This window comes from Oryctolagus cuniculus, chromosome 13 (genome assembly GCF_051225735.1).
Source record: "Oryctolagus cuniculus isolate XC-2025 breed Fujian yellow rabbit chromosome 13, ASM5122573v1, whole genome shotgun sequence".
In the NCBI taxonomy this organism is placed as follows: domain Eukaryota; kingdom Metazoa; phylum Chordata; class Mammalia; order Lagomorpha; family Leporidae; genus Oryctolagus; species Oryctolagus cuniculus.
The window spans coordinates 72,721,312-72,742,073 of record NC_142879.1 but is presented as its reverse complement, the minus strand read 5'-3'; the positions used below and the strand labels follow the sequence as shown (position 1 = coordinate 72,742,073).

Below are 20,762 nucleotides of genomic sequence, written 5' to 3'. Positions count from 1 at the left end.
GGCCAAGGCATTTTGAACTAACCTGAAGCCAGGAGCCTAAAATGAGGACTACAGTATGGGTCTCCCACATGGATGACAGGGTCCCAGCTACTTGGGTCATTACCTACCACCTCCCAAGGTCTACAATAGCAGGAAGCTGGAATCCAGAGCTGGAACTAGGACCTGAACCCAGGCTCTTAGATAAGGAATGTGAATGTTAGTGGGTAGGTAGGGATGCTTGCCTCTGAATTGCATTTTAAACTCCTTATTTTTTTACACTGAGGCATCCTTTTGGCAAATTTTGATCTACTGAAATACACCAACCTTATGTCTCTGTCTGTAATATATGGGAGAAGCAAAGATATGCAACCAGCTTATAAATGGGTAATCATGCAGGAAAATGAGATATGTGCCCTAATGCTTTACCGTGTTGTCTGTGATACAAGTTATGTCAATCAAATGCTCTAGAAATCCAGAGAATGGGATGAGAGATCCTATTCCAGTAAAGAAAAACATTTGGAAGTGCTCTTGTCTGGTTAACAGAAGAACATTTGATATATAAAGTATATTAAAAGGTGGAAAGGCTTGCATACCCTTATAACCTGGAATATTTTCAGGTGTTTGGCCCAAGAATGTAGTCTAGAGTTCCGCCAAACCTGCTGGCTCCTGGAAAGTACATAAGTACAGCTGATTTTCAAATCTGTTTACACCACAATTTAGTGTTCAAGATATCTGTTTATGGGGCTGGCACTGTGATGTAGCAGGTAAAGCCGCCCCTGCAGTCCTGTCATCCCATACGGGCACCAATTCAAGTCCTGCTATTCCACTTCCAATCCAGCTCTCTGCTGTGGCCTGGGAAAGCAGTGGAAGATGGCCCAAGTCCTTGGGCCCCTGTACTCGCGTGGGAGACCTGGAAGAAGCTTCTGGCTCCTGGCTTCAGATCAGCTCAGCTCCAGCCATTGCTGCCATCTGAGGAGTGAACCAGTGGATGGAAGATCTCTCTCCCTCTCTCTGCCTCTGCCTCTCTGTAACTCTGCCTTTCAAGTAAATAAGTGAATCTTAAAAAAAAAAAAAAAAATCTGTTTTCAGGGTACATCTTCAGGTCACAGGGAAAACCTAAAGTGGAAATAGTGCTCTTGGATATGTTTTAATTGCTGTCAACCTGCAGGGATGTAGAAGAAACCTAATTTGCACCAGAAGACAAGCCAACAATTTTCAACATTAAGATTCCCCTTTTGACCACTGGGAAAGCACAAACACTACAGTTTCATTCAAAGAAGAGAATCCAAATAAGCTGAGTCAAGAAAAAGTGTTCTTAGTACACAGAAGGAGGAAAAAATAACATGTAGTACATCAATGAGTAAAAGAATAAAGCAAAAAACCCTGATATTATGATAGTACAGGATTTCATGTTCCTTGAAAGGCTGAGAAGCGATCATGCTCATTGATATATTTCATGCTCATTGATTATTTCATGCTCATTGATATAACCTGTGGGAAAAATGTCCACAGTGAGGGAATTAAACAGGAAGAGGAGGGCTGAATACCTGGCCTCTCTTTGTCCCTGTCCAGCCCCTGCATCACCTTCAAGGGGGGCTTTAAAACATTCCAAATCTGGTAATTCTTCTGCTCAGAGAGGAGGGAGTTGAGCCAGGACATGAAGTGATGAGATGAAGTCATAGATCTCTGTGGTGTAAGCTGTTGTCACCCCCCTTCTGTTCTAACTCTCTCTTCTAGTATGAGGGATCTGTCCACTGTTTTCACTTCTGTTCTCGTCTCTCTTAACATGATTTAAGGTGGCTCAGCTCAGACCTCTCCTCAGAGCTCCCAGACTTATCCACAGAGGTGATTGTATACCTTAATGATGTCTCAAGCTCAACAGGCTGCAAACACTCTATGCTGCTCTCTTCCACTCTTTGTTGGTTCTAATAGGGCTTGTGAGTCATACCACTATCCAGCCAGATACTCCAATTGGAAAGCCAGGCATCGTCTTACTTTATATGCAAACTATGGCCAATAATTCTTTATTTAACTCCTAAACACCTTTGGACTCTCTCCACTTTTCTCTGCCTTCTGTTGCTAACATCTCCCTTTGCTCAGAACATCATTCTACTTCCCAATTAGTCTCCCTGTTCCAACTCTTGCACTCTTAATGTCTGTTTTGCACACAGGAGGAATACAAACATTTCAGAAGTCATAAATCAGATCACGGGACTTTTCTGCTTAAAATCCTTTACTCTTAGAATGAAAGCCAATATCCTCATGCTATTCTACCAGATCTCATATGATATAAACCTTGTTGCCTCTCCAGCCATGTCTGCTCCTTATTTTCTCACAACCTATGCTAGCAGCATACTGGTCTTTCCCTCCCTCCCTCAAAACCACAGCCAAGTTTGTTGGGTCTTTATTTGTGTTAGCCGCTCCCTCTTCCTTCCTGGAAATCTTCCCTTAACCATTTGCAAGTCATTCAAGTCTTAGCTCATATATCATCTCCTCAATGAGGCCTTCTCCAATCCCTCAATTTAAAGTCATCCAAAAGTCACTGTCTATCTTATCTCCTGATAGGATGGCCATAGGAAATTGCCAGCATTCAGCTATTTTTAATGATAAAAATGTCAATTTAATGTGGTATAACTAATATTTTCACAGCACTGCTGCCAATTCCTGTTATATGAATACAAGCATGTATATATTTATTAGTTATTTCTCTCCTCCATTAGAATTGCATAGTTTGTGTATTTAACTGGTGTATACTCAGTATCTAATAAATTTCCTCAGGTGGACATTTGTCACAACAGTTCAGACACACACACGGCTGGCGCTGCAGCTCAATAGGCTAATCCTCCGCCTGCGGTGCTGGCACACCGGTTCTATTCCCGGTCGGGGCGCCAGATTCTGTCCCGGTTGCTCCTCTTCCTGTCCAGCTCTCTGCTGTGGCCCGGGAGTGCAGTGGAGGATGGCCCAAGTCCTTGGGCCCTGCACCCGCATGGGAGACCAGGAGGAAGCACCTGGCTCCTGCCTTCAGATCAGCGCGGTGCGCCGGCCGCAGCAGCCATTGGGGGTGAACCAACGGAAAAAGGAAGACCTTTCTCTCTGTCTCTCTCACTGTCCACTCTGCCTGTCAAAAAAAAAAAAAAAAAAAAAAAAAAAAAAAAAAAAAGACACACACATGAGATACCCACATCCCATATTGGAGTAGCTGGGTTTCAGTCTCAATTCCACTACCAATTTAAGTATCCTGCTAATGTACAGCCTGTGAGGCAGCAAAGTGATGGCTCAAGTACTTGGGTCCTGCCATCCATGTGGGAGATCCAGACTGAGTTCCTCCCTATTGGCTTCAGGCTGGCTCAGCCCCAGCTGTTATAGGCATTTAGGAAGTAAATCAGCAGATAGAAGGTCTCTCTGTCCATATATGTCTGTCTCTGTTTCTCTATATTTCAAATAAATACACATTTAAAAAAATATTTCCTGGCAAGAGACACACAACGAATGAATGAATGAGATGATCACTGCTTGTCTCCGTCATCCAACTTTACAATAGGCAGGAGCATAGGCTTGTATGTTCTGTTCACATTCTGACTCCAATATTTCCCACAGTAGCATTGTGTGAAATTAATTAACTAATGAATTAATAACTCCTAACTCACAGTTTGCAATTTTATCTTCCATTCATTGTTTCTGCGCCAGTCAGGAAAGAATCTGATTTTGTAACATGGAATATTTAAATATTCTTTCTGGGGATATGAAATGCATCTATTATTTAAGTCCATTTCATTCCTTCTAGACAAGGGAATGATCTAGAGCAGAGGCTGGCAAACTTCTATAAAGTGCCAGACAGTAAATACATCAGGTTTTGCTGGCCTTACAATCTCTGTTGCAGCTACTCAAGTCTGCTGTTGTAGCATAAAAACAGCCAGAGATGTAATTTACACAACTTAGCTTGGCTGTGATCCAATAAAACTTTATTTACAATAACAGGCAATAGGCTGGACCCTGGTTGATTGGCCAGAATCTATCCTTTATCATCTGGACTAATGATGTGGCCCACAAGAAAATATAAGTGGCTTTGACAGATTCTAGTTGCAGAGATGTTTTCCAATTGCAAATGATAAAGAGAATATCATAAAATTGCCTCATTATTAGGGGGAAAATTTCAAGGACCTGCGGTGAAATTTCAAAGGCAGAGATGTTTCAGGTCACAAGCACTTGATCTCACAAAGATGATTATGGTTTGGAGAAAATGTATGGTTTACCACATCCCTTAGATGTTTGGATAAACCTTAAAGCTATAACAAAATACACTTTTGCCTGTTCCCTACTGAGTATGTGAGAAATTCCCATTAATGACAATAGCATACGTTGATGGAAAAAATAGACCAGACTCCAACATGTTTTAAGTCACTGCTTGGCTTTGTTTCTTTCTTTTTCATCGTGTTCTCTAGCTCATTTAAGTATACATTTCCCTTTCACATGCTTGATAAATCTGCTCAGATGAATTCCAAATTCATGAAAGAAAGCATGCTGTGGAATTCTGAATGCATGCCAGGTGGGGATACTCCTCAGTTCCTGTTCCATCACATCTTGAAGATACACAGGGTCGGGAGAGGCTCCATGGAAGCTCTGCTGGTATCCATTGCGGGTGGGCAGGCCATCCAAAGATCAGAAATTAGTCTTCCGAGACAAGAATTTACAAGAATCATTCATGCTTTCTACACATGTGAAGTGCTTTATTATATAATAGCTCATTTTATCTTTGCAACAATCCTATGAGTAAGAAGTAGTGGTACTATTCGTTGTCTCATTTTGAGCAAAATGATACTTGGAAAGGGTCCATAACTTATCCCAGCCACAGTGCAGCCACAGTGTGGACTTGGGTCTTGCTAACTCTGAGGCAGGGAAGAAATGATGCCATTTACTGTCCTGATCTATTTGGTACCTTTCCTTGATACATTCATAAACCTGACTGCAGTTAAGAAAAATTTATACCACATAGTTCTTCCTTTTCCCTTAATGTTTGAAGAACTTTGATCCAGTTACTACCTGGTACTTTAAAATACCTTTGCAGAGCAGCGTCAAAGAGGGCTATGAACATGCAGAGATCATCTAGTAAAAATTTTTCAGATATGTTGAATTATCCATTCATGAAAGTAAATACAAGTCTGGGATTTTTAAATGATTAATATATTGGTGAATGATTTAATATTTTTCACAAAGCATAACCAATGAAGAACATGACATAATAATGACACCAATTATTTATAAGATCACATAAAAATATGAAGTAGAAAAATTCCATTATCTATAGGTTGGACTGCTACTTCCATTGCATTTCATCTCATACTAGCATTAAAACAAGAAACTCATTACTCTCATTAGTTTTTGTTCATTCCATTGATCCAAATAATCAATGGAAAATATTTCCACTCCTGAAGTGAACTGATCAAGCAGTGTTTTAAGAACAAAACCAGCAAATCCAAATAATTTGAAATCTCAGGAGAAGCACAGAAGAAAATTCCTTATTTAATCAGGTAAAGTCACCCAAAGATCAGAGACCACAGTGAAGCAATTTTCCCAAAATAAAAGAAAATCACATGCCACTTTAATTCTGCCCTTCGTGATGTCAAAGATAAACAAAGCCAGACAGTAGTTAAAGTTGTCAGGGTAAATCTGAACCAGTAATCTACTATTGTAATAGGGAAGCATGTTCAACATGAGATGAACACAATGCGTTTGTACATAGGTAAGGGCATTTTAGAGAAAGAATGATGGAGAGAGATGGTGAGCCAGGTCTCAGAAGTGTCTGGCCAGTTGAAATGACAAAGGCTAGTTCAGCATAAAACTGATTAGGCCAGCTGAGTCTATTAGGGGGCAGTGGTACACAGTAGGAGTCCATTCTCCCACAGAAGCTGGGATCCTGGGGCCCCATCCTTTCTGATCATTACATTTTAAAGGAATGACTTTCCGGTCTTTGAGAAGGACACTCCTGAGCTGTAAGAAATCCATATGCATCTCTAAGGGACAGAGAAAGGATTAGAGTGGTAAACTCTTTTTAATCTGTACTCTAAGACAGGGTGGATAGGGGCCTATGACTGGTGTTGGTTGGAACAAACAGTGAATTAATTGCTTTGGCTGCCTTGAGTTTTCTCAGGTAGGTGAGTTTAGGGGGAGCTGGGGTCATCCTTGGGATATAGCCTTAAACTGTTAGAAACTCTGTTAGTGTGTGTTCAAGTTTTTAATGTGCAAGAGTTGGGGATGAGGGGTAAAATCATTTGCGTTGAGCCTGTAGTCTTCATAAATCTGGTTGAGAAGAGGTTTCAGAGGAGTCTAGTAGGCATTTGGTCATGGAGAGGCTTCGTCAGCTCCTCTCATCAGGGGAATGAAGACAGTCTCCATATTCCTATGAACAATCTAAGTCTACTTCTCATTTGATTGCCTTTTTTTGTTTGCTAACGACCAACTGAATTGTGTGCTGAGACTTGATAGAACACAATATTTGCTGGATGGTGGGAGTAATCGGGTATTTTTGAGAGGCATTTCTATAGAAACACAGTGATGCATGGTTAGAACAGATTATCAATTCAGTTTTTGAGTCCAGAAGAGAAGATTTCTGGACATCGAGCCCTATGTATCTTTAGATAGTGGGAGGAGGATGGCTGTGGCAATCCACTGGGCTTCCCATTTGCAGTTTGTGGTGAGGACTTAGTACCATGTCCATCAGTATCCCAGGACGGAGTGTCGCAGATGCAGAAGCTCCAGTTTACTTTCCAAGAGTCAACGTAGCAGCAGTTTTAGGCACAATGATTGGGCCAGGCGTGATTTATTGTTGTAATGACCTCTTTGAAGTTGATAGCAAGCTGTCTTACCTTGGTGTGCAGGGCTTTTACAAATCGTGGGGGCAAAGGGCAGCTACAAGATCACTGAGTCCTAATAAGAATCTGGGCAGGCAGAGTTTAGTTCGCAATGATTTCAAGTCAGGAGAGAGGGAGAAAAATGGAAAACATTAATTTGGAGGGTTGTGGTCATATATTGAAGGAAGCTAGAAGAATTGAGGAATCAGTAAAGACTGACAATATGTGTAAGATGGAGGGATATAGTCCAATTTATTGGTAAATAATATAACTTCAAGGACAATGAGTAAGACCAGGATCTGATAACTCACAAGGATGTTATATAGCTTTCCAATGAAGCATAGGATCAATTTCCATAGTTTTCCCATTTTTTTTATCAAGGATAATTACAGGTTATTCTTGTTTATGCAGTTAATCTAGTCTTATTGAATTTGGCCTGTTAATTTACGTAGCTGCAGTAAGAGTGGTAATTGACCATATAGGCATTTTCAGATTTGCTTTGCTCATGCTTTTAATAAAGAATGTCAGATTGGACTTTTCTTTCTTTTTTTTTTTAAAGATTTATTATATTTATTTGAAATGCAGCACTACAAATAGAAAGAGGAAGAGAAAGAGAGACACAGAGAGAGAGGTCTTCCATCCTCTGGTTCATTCCCCAAATAGCCACAACAGCTGGGGCTGGGCCTTACCAAAGCCAGGAGCCAGGAGCTTCATCTAGGTCTCCCACGTAGATGCAGGGGCCCGGGCACTTAGACCATCCTCCAGTGCTTTCCCAAGTGCATTGGGAAGGAGCTGGATCTGAAGTGGAGCATTCGGGACTCAAACTGGTGCCCATGGAGGATGCCAGCATCCCAGACTGCGGCTTAACTATTATACCACAGCGCCAGCCCCAGACTTTTCTTTTTAAAGATTTACTTATTTGAAACAGTGTGTCAGCCAGTGCCGCAGCTCACTAGGCTAATCCTCCGCCTGCAGCGCTGACACCCCGGGTTCTAGTCCCAGTAGGGACGCCGGATTCTGTCCCAGTTGCTCCTCTTCCAGTCCAGCTCTCTTCTGTGGCCCGGGAAGGCAGTGGAGGATGGCCCCAGTGCTTGGGCCCTGCACCCGCACGGGAGACCAGGAGGAGACACCTGGCTCCTGGCTCAGATCTGCGCAGTGCGCTGGCCGCAGCGCACCAGCCATAGGGGCCATTTGGAAGGAAGACCTTTCTGTCTCTGTCTCTCACTGTCTAACTCTGCCTGTCCAAAAGAGAGAAAGAGAGAGAGAGAGAAAGAGTGTGAGAGAGAAAGAAACTTTAATTTGCTGCCTTACTCCCCATAAGGCAACTACAGCTAGAGCTGAGTCAAGCCAAAGCCACGAGCCAAGAAGTTTATCCAGATCTCCCATGTGGGTGGCAGGGACCCAAACACTCAAGGCATCTTCCACTGCTTTTCCCAGGCCATTAGCAGGAAACTAAGACACAAACAGGCATCCATATGGAATGCTGGTGTTGCAGGCGGTGGGTTAACCCACTACACCACAACACCAACCCACCCGGACTTGAGGCTCTTGAGGCTAGGTAGCCAAGCCAAGAACTTAATAGCAGAACTCATAATTTAGGTGAAATCTAGGTCCTCCAAATATCCTAAGATTCCCAAGCTTTCCAAGACACAACTATCTGTACTAGCCTGTAAGTCTGGAAGCCAAGTAAGCCAGGTGCCAGGCCAGTTTTTCCAAGACAGCTTTTTAATTTTTTTTGTTAAGATTTATTTGTTTACTTGAAAGAGTTATAGATTACAGATAGATACAGACAGACGCACACACATACACACACACACACACACACACACAGAGAGATCGATCTACTGGTTCACTCTCCAAATGGCTGCAATGGCCAAGGCTGTGCTGAGCCAAAGCCATAAGCCTGGAACTCCATCCAGGATCTCCCACGTGGGTGTCAGGGCCCAAGTACTTGGGTCATATTCTGCTGCTTCCCCAAGTGCATTAGCAGGAAGATGGATTGGAAGTGGAGCAGCCAGGACTTGAACCTACACCCATATGGGATGACAGCATCCCAAGCTGTGGCTTAACCCTCTGCACCACAACACCAGCTCCTCAAAGAGCACTTTGTAAACACTGAATCTATAAAGTCAACTTTGGCTCCTTAAATCTGTCTGATTATTTCTGATTTTATTTATCATTCTCAAATAGGGCATTCCAGCCAAAGCCTTGATCATGTAATTTGGCCAACTCCAATTATAGTCTATTATAAGGAGAACAGATTTTTATTAAACTGATGCCAATAACTATATTGTCATGCAAATAAGAATATTCAACTGCAGCTTCTGAATTCTGGAGAGATCAGGTAGGGAGACAAAGATAAATGCTTCAATTTTTTTTTAAATAAAAATTTAGTTTACTAGATTGCTATGGGTCATAGTTACCCTAAGAGGAATGAAAACAGGGTTTCCTTATATCTCAAAGATAGACTAAAGAGCCAGTAATATTCCAAACAAAGGCCATAAAAGAATAATAATCCATTATTGGTTTAGTCAGTTCTGTATAATTAATTTTGTTCTTGATCTTGGTTTAGCAGTTTTATGAACCTGTCAGTTTCTCCACTAGCATTCTGATAATCCTGACCCAGTTCAGTGGGATGATCTCAAAGTGATTTCAGCAATGGCATCAAAAGATTGTACCCAGAGTACCTGCCATAGTCCTTTCCATGATTCTCTGAGTCATTCAGCCCTTTGGCTTGAGCTGATTGCAGTAAATCTCAGGAAGGCATCAGAGTAAAACAGTAATAATTTGTGGATGACAAAAGACTTAAAATGGCAATGGTTAAAGATCTGATGAGAGTTCACTGTAAAAAAAACTGATGAGGAAATTTGATTATTTCTATGAGATATAACAGTTTAAAATAATAATCGGAATTATGACATAAAATTATCTATTATTACCTGGTATCAGACAAAGCAGCGCAAAGATATTACCCAGGCAGCAAAAAAATTGACAAATTTCTAGGAAGTTTATATAATTTTTCAGGTATAACATTTACCTCTACAAATATATCCTAGGGAAGTTAAACATTTCTTTTCATTAGACAGCACTTTTCATACAATTCAACCCATCAAGCAAATTCAGTTCTTTTGACATCTCTTTTTTACAAGGTGAAAGAGCAAACCCTTTGAGAGTTTCCAGCCGCCCTCTGGAAATCAAGAAGACTTCATTTATGATTTGAGTTGGAAAAGGCAAAGTTGTCAAAAATGTCAAAAGGTTTGAACACTTGACTAAATAAGATCACAGGTTACTATTAAATACTGATTGGCTACCTACTTAACCAGAGTGACATAAAAAATTCAAAAGTAAATAGGAGGGAAGCTGATTGTTGAAAAGCAAAAACAAAACTAGAACCTTAGCTCTTTTGAAAATGAGAAGATCCAGTTCTCGTAAATAATCAAGGGCATGGTAAGGACAACATGAAGCACAGAGAATTATTTTGATAAGGCGGAATCTTTGCTTCCTAGGCAGATTACTGAAAAGGTAAGGAAAAACCTTTCACAGCCACTTGTCAAGACCAGGTCACTAATCCAAGAAACTATAAGAGATGGAAACCCAACTCTAGTTTTGCACGACTGCACTGATGATTATTAAATCTTCTTTATAAAACTTTATACATAAATCCATTTAATTGTAGCTAGCTGTGACACTGCTATGGACTGAAGTGTTTCCCCCAAAGTTCACATGTTGAAGTCTTAATCCTCAACATGAAAGTATTTGGAGATGGGACTTCAGGGAGATGAGTAGCTTTAGGATAGGTCATGAAGATGAGACACTCATGATGGGATTAGTGCCCTTATAAGAAGAGGCATCAAAGAACTCATCACCGAGTCCATTCTTTCCTCCATGTGAGGACACCTGGAGGGGCACTGTGTGAAAACAGGAAGACAGCACTCCCAGAACCACATGAGGACCTTGGTTCCAAACTTCCAACCTCCAAAAATGGTGAGAAGACAGATTTCTGATGTTTAGGCCACAGGATTTGAGATATTCTGTTATGATAGTCTGAGTAGACTAATTTAGCATCACAACACAACATTGCTTTTCTCCAACTTTCTTTGCCCATTCAGGTCTTGTCCCACCCTTCCTATCTGTCCGTCCTCATTCTGAAATAACCAGTTGTTTTACTTTAGAACAGAATTAGTTTCCTTTTTTCGTTAACAAAAACATCCTGGGACCGAAGTTGTAAAACAGCATGTTAAGTCACGTATATGAGTGTTGGTTGGCATCCCAGCTACTGCATTTCCTATCCAGCTTTCTGCTAATGCACAGAAGGCAACAGAAGATGGCTCAGGTACTTGAGACCCTGCCATCTATGTGGGAGACCAGGATGGAGTTCCTGGCTCCTGACTTCTAGCTTTGAGCTTCAGCCTAGCCTAGACCTGGTTGTTGTAGCCATCAGCCATTTGGGTAATGAATCAGCAAATGAAAGATCTCTCTCTCTCTCTCTCAACTAATTCTGCCAGCTTTTTGTTGACTTGACAGTAGTTAAGATAATTCGGGGGGCTGGCGCTGAGGCTCACTAGGCTAATCCTCGACCTGTGGCTCCGGCACCCCGGGGTTCTAGTCCCAGTTGGGGTGCCAGATTCTGTCCCAGTTGCTCCTCTTCCAGTCCAGCTCTGTGCTGTGGCCCAGGAAGGCAGTGGAGGATGGCCCAAGTGCTAGGGACCTGCACCCCATGGGAGACCAGGAGAAGCACCTGGCTCCTGGCTTCGGATCGGTGCAGCACGCAGGCCGTAGCAGCCATTTGGGGGGTGAACCAACGGAAAGGAAGACCTTTCTCTCTCTCTCTCTCTCTCACTGTCTAACTCTGCCTGTCAAAAAAAAATATATATATATATATTTCGGAACTTCAATGGTTTCTGTAGGAATCTCCTTAAATGGACTCTTCTTAAGACCTCACCTGAATATGTAAGACCTTACCTGAATCTGTAATTTGGAAATACATGAAATTTGTATACCTTAAATGAAATTAAAATATAAATAAAACTCTACCAACAAAAACAAATAAATAAATAGACCTCATCCTTCCCAGTAGCCAGGACTCAATTCATGTTTCTTAGGTGGGTGGCGGTAACCTAAGTTACCTCTCTCTCTCCTATTTGAGGAATGAACCAGCAAATGAAAGATATTGCTTTCTCTCTCTCTCTCTCTCTCTCTCTCTCTCTCTCTCTCTCTCTCTCTCATTATGTGTGTGTATTCCTCTTTCTGTCGCCCTGGCTTTCAAATAAATAAATAAATCTTTTAAAAAGCACATCCTACATTCTTTCAATACCTTTCATTCAGGATTGGACATACTTGGACTTAAAGTATGTTCAATTTATGATGGGTTTATCAAGATGTGATCATTTCATAAACTGAGGAGCATATGTACCACTAAGCTAATTTGCAAATATATAATTTTATAATCTCTAGGGTATATGTCTTTTATAATACAATTTTTTTCATATGGCAAAAGGGGCCTGTTTGACTTGGTGCTTTGATGCCTCTTGGGATGCCTTCATCCCATTGGGAGTGTCTGGCTTTGAGTGTGGGCTCTGCTTCTGATTTCAGCATCCTATAATGTGCATTCTGAGCGGCAACATGTAATGTCACAAGTACTTAGGTTACCGCCACCCACATAAAAAACATGGGTTGAGTTTCTGGCTACTGGGAAGTGTGAGGTCTATTTATTTATTTATTTTTGTTGGTAGAATTTTATTTATATTTTAATTTCATTTAAGGTATACAAATTTCATGTATTTCCAAATTACAGATTCAGGTGAGATCTTAAGAGGAGTCCATTTAAGGAGATTCCTACAGAAACCATTGAAGTTCCGAATTATCTTAACTATTGTCAAGTCACCAAAAAGCTGGCAGCGTTAGTGCCCTCATGGTGCAGCATGGAGTCAGCAAGAGTTCTAAGGGGGTCTCTAAGCGCTGAAAGTTTCCCATGGGAAGGGAAGAACAAAGGGGCCTCACAGGGAGTCAGGAAAAATAAGTCTTGTCCTGGAGTCAGAGAGTGAGTGACCACTGGAAACAATTATCTATAGAGGAATAAAAACTTTCAGGTCAGGAGGTTCCTTTTGAAGGAAGCCTGGGACTCTAACCCAGCTTCCGAATTGTGAGAGTGAAAATCTGTCCTCACTGCTTCAAGTGGACATTTGTTTGGAGCCTGGGCTCAAAAGTCATACTCACCACTGGACACCCAGAGGAGCTTGCAGGTGAGGACTCAATGCATGCTGCAGGTCACATCCAAGGGCCTGATGATGCCAGATCCAGATGACCATGAATGATAAAGCAGACAGTGTTTAAAATGGTAAGAGCAGACTTGACTCAACAACACAGAAGAGTGTCCATTGTGAACCGAACTGAACTTCGATTGGTACAGAGTTGACTGTGCATCTTAATGGGAGAAATAGGTAGTTAGCAGAGGGGAAGAGTGGCCAGTAGAGTCAGGGCAGTTGAAATGACAAAGGCTGGTTCAGCTTATATGCTGATTAGGCCAGCTGTTAGGGGGCAGTCTGTTAGGGGGCAACTGCACACAGTGTTCCCCCACAGAAGGAATGACTTCCAGGTCTTTGAAAAGGACACTCCTGAGCTGTGAGAAATCCATATGCATCTCTAAGGGACAGAAAAAGGATTAGAGTGGTAAACTCTTTTTAATCTTTGCTCTAAAAAAGGGTGGATAGGGGCCTATGACTGGTGTTGGTTGGAACAAACAGTGAATTAATTGTTTTGGCTGCCTTGAGCTTTCTCAGGTAGGTGAGTTTAGGGGGAGCTGGGGTCATCCTAACATGAGATTGGCCTTGAGCTGTTGGAAACTCTGTTATTGTTTGTCCTTGTCTTTTTAATTTGCAGGGGTGAGGGTGAGGGGGTGGACAAAATCATTTGTGTTGAGTCTGTAGTCTTTATAGACCAAGGTTGAGAAGAGGGCGGAGAAGTGCCTGGCTGGCATTTTGTCAAGGAGCAGCTCTTGTCAGGGAACAGAGAGTACAATGTGCCACTTATCTCCCTCCTCTATACTCCCAAAATATGGATTAAGCCAATAGTTCCAGAATACGAGACCCTCACAGAGCAGAGCACCCTGTGAAGAGGAGGATCTGTCAAGTTTCTCTCTGTTCCCATGCAGATCCCTTGTGTTCCTTCTCCTCCCAATTTCTGTGCAACAGAGATAGAAATTGCCTAAGACATTAACTTACCACTCCCCTTCTTCAAGCCTCCATAAAAGAACACTCTCCAGTCCCTGAGCCATGGTATTTTATGAGGACAGGGATTATCTGTTGGCTTACAACTGTGTTTCCAGCATTGCCTGGGACTCTTCAGGATCCAGGTTGATGATTCCTTTTTTTTTAAAGATTTATTTTATTTATTTGAAAGACAGAGTTACAGAAAGGCAGAGGCAGAGAGAGAGAGAGAGAGAGGTCTTCTATCCGCTGGTTCACTCCCCAAATGATCACAATGGCCAGAGCTGGGCAGATCCGAAGCCAGGAGCCTGGAGCTTCTTCTGGGTCTCCCACGCAGGTGCAGGGGCTCAAGGACTTGGGCCATCTTCCACTGCTTTCCCAGGGCATAGTAGAGAGCTGGATCAGAATTGGTACTGGATCAGGAGTACTCCAACTGGAGCCCATATGGGATGCCGGCAGCTTTACTCACTATGCCCCAGTGCTGACCCCTGATTCCTTTTTTTGCCCGAGAGCTGCTTCCTAAACCTCCCTCCCTGCCTGCCCAGTCCATCCCTACCCCAGCCAGAAGTAAGACTTTCTTCCTCTGAATGCTCCTAGAGCTGCATTTAAAGCTTACATTCTCAAATGTACGTGCATATTTTCTACTTCCTAGTGTTCATGTGTATCTTGGTTCCATTTGCAGGCAATAAAGTCCCGAGAGATGGGGAGGGTCAATGTCTGCTTCATCTTTGTGTTGTTCACTTATATCCTTTGTGCCACCGTTTTCCTGAGCCAGTATTTGTATGGGCACTAGCACAGTCCTCATTTCTAAAATGAGAGATTGAATCAGATTATAACTAAGGATCCTCCAACTATAAAATTATATGATCGATGTAGGATAATATAGAGAAGCACCTTCCCATTGGATCCTGAATTCCACCTCCGAGTGATGCTGTGAATCCATTTCCTACACTGTCGAGTTTTTCTTGCAGCAAAGCAATTCTCCTTATATTGATCCTCATCTTCTTTCAAGGCTCTTTTATTCCCAATCCTTCTGAAGAGCTGATGGACTAAACTACAAATCTGTTTTCTGATGTTCTGTCTCTGAACTAGAGCTATAATGTAAATCAGCTGTTGTGGGATGAGTTTTTCTGACACATACTGACATTAGCAATCATATGACTCGTCCTGTGGGTCCAAATATTGCAATCAATCCAGGTTGCAGGTGTTTCAGTTAACCACGGCTATAGAACTCCATTTTGTTTTATTGTCGTGCCAGTTTTTCATCCTTATACAGTCTCAAATGTCTAAGCCAGGAAGAATTGTTAGAGACCCGCAGAACAGCAATTTTATATATTTTATCATGTTTCCTGGTGGGTAGAAGTCAAAGATTTTGTGAACTGGGAAAAAAAAAATGTGACCTTCATTGAAGTTTGCTATTTACAAATGGGACTCTGCTTTTTCTGGGACTTTGCATGTGACATTCCTTTCCTCCTATTATTATCCTCTTTATTGAATGTAATATACATTGTTAAATTCCCAAAAGCAGCACTGCTTTTTCCTTCACTGTTAAAACTGGCATATTTAAAAGGTTTGTCCCAACCTGATTTCCTAAATGTAACTTTCCAGATAACCATATTCAAATTGTTCACTTGCCTCATTAGTACTTCAGTGTACAAAAAGAGTTTAAATTAAACAACAATGTGGAATGTGCTTTTTATTTAGCCATTCCTTTACACTACAGATTATCCTCATGAAAGTGGGAAAACAAGGCTGCATTAGAAGGTCTGCTATGACGAGTCTTTTTGGAATGGACACATTTGAAAGACCCAACAAATATAGTCATTTTGCATAATGATGGGAAATGAGACTGAATGCTACTGAGTAGCATGATGCTCAGAGAACCCAAGAATATTTGGGTCTTGATGGAGACTAGAGTCAATGCTCATTCACAGGTTTCCAGAGGAGAGGGACCAACAACAAAAGAACCAAGATAGGGATCCCTCAGTTTCTCAACTGAGCATGCAAAAACAACAACAACAACAACAAAAACAAAAAAAACCACTTGTTTGGGACTCTCTGAGAGAGCTATATAACATTCTACAATCCTGAACCTTCCTCCCTACTGCCACATCTGCCAAATATTAGACCCTCATGTTCTAAAGGAAACAATGGCAAATTGAAGCAAAGTTAGAGTTTGTGATAGATGTAGCTTTGGCTCAGTTCCTCAATATACATAAATCTAATGAGTTGTGCTAGACTATATGAAACACTCAATGTTTCTAAGCTAGATAGTCCTAAATAAGTTCAGACCATGAGACTTGCTCTGTTTCTCACTGAAAGCTTGGTATATTAATTAGAAATTTGTAGCTTCAACTAATCAAATGCTGAATATTTCAACTACCTTTTACAATTATCTAAACCAGGGGTCAGTGATGGCTGTTTAGTGCAGCAGTTAAGCTATTATTTAAAGCACCTGCTTTATATATATCAGCGTGCCTGGGTTTGAGTCCTGGCTCCTCTCTATTCCAGCTTCCTGGGATGCAGTGGTGATGGCACAAGGACGTAGGTCCTTGCCACCATGTGGGAGACCAACATTGAGTTCTGAGCCCTTGGCTTCAGTCTGGACCCGCCTTGGCTGTTTGGGGAGTAAACTAGCAGAAAACATCTCAAGTTCTCTCTCACCCCACCTCCCTGCCTTTCAAATAAAATTTTTAAAAGTAAAGTTCCTTTAAAAATTAAAAGTAATACACCAGAGGTAAACACACTCTGCAAAGGACCAATGAGCAAGTATTTTTGGCTTTATTGATCAAACTATAGCCTCTGTCATAATTACAGACATTCCTTTGGCTCATCTAAAATGGTATAATATTTGCATATAGCCTATGCACATCCTTGCATATACTATAAATAATCTATCAATTATCCATCCTAATACATCATAAATACTATGTTAATAATTGTTACATTGTTTAGAAGATAACAAGAAAATAACACTGTAAGTGTTCCGAACAGATACATTTTTCCCTCCAAATTATTTTCAAGCCACAATAGGTTGAATCTGAGGATACAGAAGACCACATTCAACTTAGCCATTGTAGCCCCAGAGCAGACAGTGACAAATAAAATGAGCTGGCATGGCTGTTAATCTAATAAAAACTATTTACAAAAACAGGCAATAGACTGGATTTCTCCATGGACCATAGCTTTTCTATTCTGGCGCTAGCCCACAGACCATGTATGCTTCACTGAGTTTTAGACCTTCGCTATCCAAGGCAGCCTGGAACAGAGATTGAACTAGAGAATGCAGCATGAGAGCAGATGTTTCCCTAGATGCTGTGTGTTGAGCTGGCTTGGGCATTAACCCTGGGAAGAACACAGAGTGTACAAGGAGTAGGAAGGGAAGCATAGCATCACTTTTCATTTTGGCTATAGTTTTGGCAAAAAGCCAAGAACACTTTCCCTTTTAAGGAATACCCAGAACTTCCACCCTCTAGCAAATGCCCTTTCCAATGACCTGGAATCTTATCAACTCACAGCTGGAACTCATCCCTTGGGGAGAAGGCAACAGATCCTAACATGAGGCTGGGGAAGGAAAGACAAGAAGATCCTTGACATACCTGCCCTGGAAGCATTGTGGAAAGCTGTAGAAGCAAGGCAGCTGGGATCCTTGATTGCCCCGAGCCAGAAAAAGACTAGGGAAGGAACGTAACAAAATAGAACTTGACTCTTGGTGCCTTCAGTCTGCATTCGGTCTGCATTCGGGGTGGCTGTCTTCATCGCTACACAATTCTCTTCTTTTCAATGTGGCTGCACAACTTATTATTAAAAAAGAATTAATTTCATTCATGAATTGAATGCAGTATTGAATGCACACATGATCAAGGCAGGCAGAGACAGAGCATTTCATAGAAGCCCACATTTCCTGCTTATAAATGGTGCCTTTTTGCCCCCCTTAACAATGGGCCATTCATCATAATCAGCACAGAAAAAAAATTAGTATTTTTCAAGAGATTTAGGATTTAGACCTGGCCCTTGGCCAAATGAGGTAACATGGCCTTCCTAGTTTCCTCTCCAGTGTGAGGCTTCCCACATAGATCCATTAGTTACAGCTTACCCTGAATTCAAATTAATGTAACATGAAATCAGAGAACTTACATTTTACATTCTACTTCTAATTATGTACCACAGAATGGGGAAGAATTCAGACATTAGGACTTTGGTGAGGCTTTCTCCTTCCCTGAAATCAGGTGTATCTAGAAGCCGTGAGAGAGGAACTCAAGATATGAGCTGAGTTCCTTCCCAGTTATGATAGTCCCCCACCCTCTTGAATCTTAATAAATTACTTCTTCACAATAAATTGCCCTTACATTACTAGATGGAAAATGTCACAGCTGACACTCGACCAAGAATTGGAATTCTATAAGAATGGGGCTTTGGGAAGATCACTGGAGAGGGAAGTAGTTTGAGGTAGAATTTCTTTTAAAGATTTTCATTTCATTTATGACTCCTTCCGGAATGGCAGAAAAGCCCTGTGGCGCCTCTGCCCTGGCTGGGAGTCTCATCGGGTTCACTAGAAGCTTGCTGCTGCTTTGCTCCTGTCTCCACTTGGGAAGCAGGAGGCAGATTTTACCCTAGCATGACTGGCGGTGTGCTGGAGGACACAAGGTGGTGGGAAGGAACCACACTGCAAAAGGAGGAAAGGGTCGTTATCTTCATCTTTGAAAGAGAGACAAATGTGTAAGAAAACAGCTTCTGAGACATTGACCTTGGTTTCACTAAAAGTTAGTAGCCAAGTTGAAGAGTAAAACCCATTTGCCTGCTTCCCAGAACCAAATTTGCTTTACTGTCGTGGCTCATTATGGAAGGCAGGCAGCAAATGTAGTTCTCCATTTATTGAACATATCTTGGGCAAAGCCCTTATAACAGAAATGGTTTGTTGTGCTTTTGGATCCTGGTTTTTAGCTCTGTCTGCAATCAGGCAGAGCTCTCCTGAGGATAGGGCTATATGAAACTTTAATTCTCTAGTTAAATTTTTTGGTAACCATAAAATTAGCTTCCTTGTCTTTTGCTTATTCTCCGCAGATCACAATTCAGCAGACCCATGGCACTCTCAGCTGGCCCATTAGTTAGCTGGGGAACCAAGCTAAACATTTTGCAAATAAACTTCAAACACCACAAAGTAGAGAAAGAGAGAATAAGAGGATTTGAACTTCTTGACTCTGTACTTCATAGCTTGAGACTTTTTTGCCCATAAATTGGCCTAAATCCCTTTTGATCATCATTTCTTGTTTTTTGGCAGACAGGGTTTTTTTCTTTATAAAAACAGTGAATGTTTTTTAACTTGTGCTAACACCATTCTCCCACATAGATCTTTTACTTTCATTGACCCCTACAATTGTATTTGCTCTAAACTTTAATCTCCAAGCTGTAAAATAAAAGTTTAAATCATATTTTGAGGCAATACATTTCTGCGCTTGCCATTGGTACTCACAAAAGCTTTTTCTTTTTTTTAATGAGAGTTCAGACAAGAGAAAAATAAACCTGTTCTGGAAGGTCACTGAAGATGCCCTAATGTTCTTTAATTCCATTTATTTACCTTTTTATTTCTCTTTATAACTGACTTAAAAACAGAGGTAAATTAAGTTCATTTTTGTCTTCTAAGTTGATCCTCAGCACTGCCTCCCTGATTCTGACTTCAGATGCATGTCTGCTTAAAAAAGTATTTGCTGAAAACCCAAGTCTACCTGATTAGAGCAGTCAAGACGTTTCATGTGTATTGAGTGTAGTTTGCAAATGCATTGTTTAATTATGACATTTGCTATGTCCCTTTTCCTATAATTATTTCTCTCTGCCTTATGCACATACTGAATAGCCAAAGAGCTATCTGTAAAGAGAAAAATGAATAAGTGGAAAATTAGATGTCCTGTTAACTACAGACATGTCTCTCTGCAGATATGGAAAACAAGTCATATCTTAAAAATACAGTCCATTCTTCTGAGGGACCTTGGATAAACAAACAGTATTATTCAAAGCTAATCATATGGTATTAATTTGCTGCCTTGCTTTTCCATTAAAGTCTCCACAGGTGACTCCATATAACAATTAGGTAGCATATTAAAGTTAAGCAGATATTGCTTTTAAAAAGACACCATGTAAGCACAGGCTATACTAGAGTTCTCAACATGTGAATCGCTAGTATATGTAAGATGGATCCCAGTGGAAAGAACAGGCCATCAAAGAAGGAGGTACCTTTCTCTGAAGGGAGAGGAGAACTTCCACTTTGACTACGATCTTGTCTAAATAATATCAGAGTCGGCAAACTCAAAATGCTTTCATAGCCTTGGAAACTCATGACTAGAGCCTAGGGTGATTACTGACGCCACAAACAAGAGTGTCAATTTGTTAAGTCAACAACAGGAGTCACTGTGCACTTACTCCTCATGTAGGATCTCTGTCCTTAATGTGTTGTACAATGTGATTTAATGCTATAACTAGTACTCAAACAGTACTTTACACTTTATATTTCTGTGGGGTGCAAACTGTTGAAGTCTTTTTTTTTTTTTTTTTTTTTTTGACAGGCAGAGTGGACAGTGAGAGAGAGAGACAGAGAGAAAGGTCTTCCTTTGCCGTTGGTTCACCCTCCAATGGCCGCCGCGGCCGGCGCGCTGCGGCCAGCGCACCGCGCTGATCCGATGGCAGGAGCTGTTGAAGTCTTTACTTAATATATACTAAATTTGTGGGGAGCAAC

The 20,762-nt window shown here is 41.3% G+C and overlaps 1 protein-coding gene and 1 long non-coding RNA gene across 12 annotated transcripts in view; one reads left to right on the top strand and one right to left on the bottom strand.

The window, feature by feature from the left end:
- The window catches only part of CELF2 (CUGBP Elav-like family member 2), a 939,267-nt gene that overhangs the window by 340,258 nt on the left and 578,247 nt on the right, over positions 1 to 20,762 (top strand). The window lies entirely within an intron of this gene.
- LOC149122667 (uncharacterized) lies at positions 12,535 to 20,462 on the bottom strand. Its single transcript, XR_016219141.1, has 2 exons — positions 17,632 to 20,462; positions 12,535 to 13,108 (listed from the first exon to the last, which is right to left on the bottom strand). It is a non-coding gene; the product is annotated as an uncharacterized LOC149122667 (long non-coding RNA).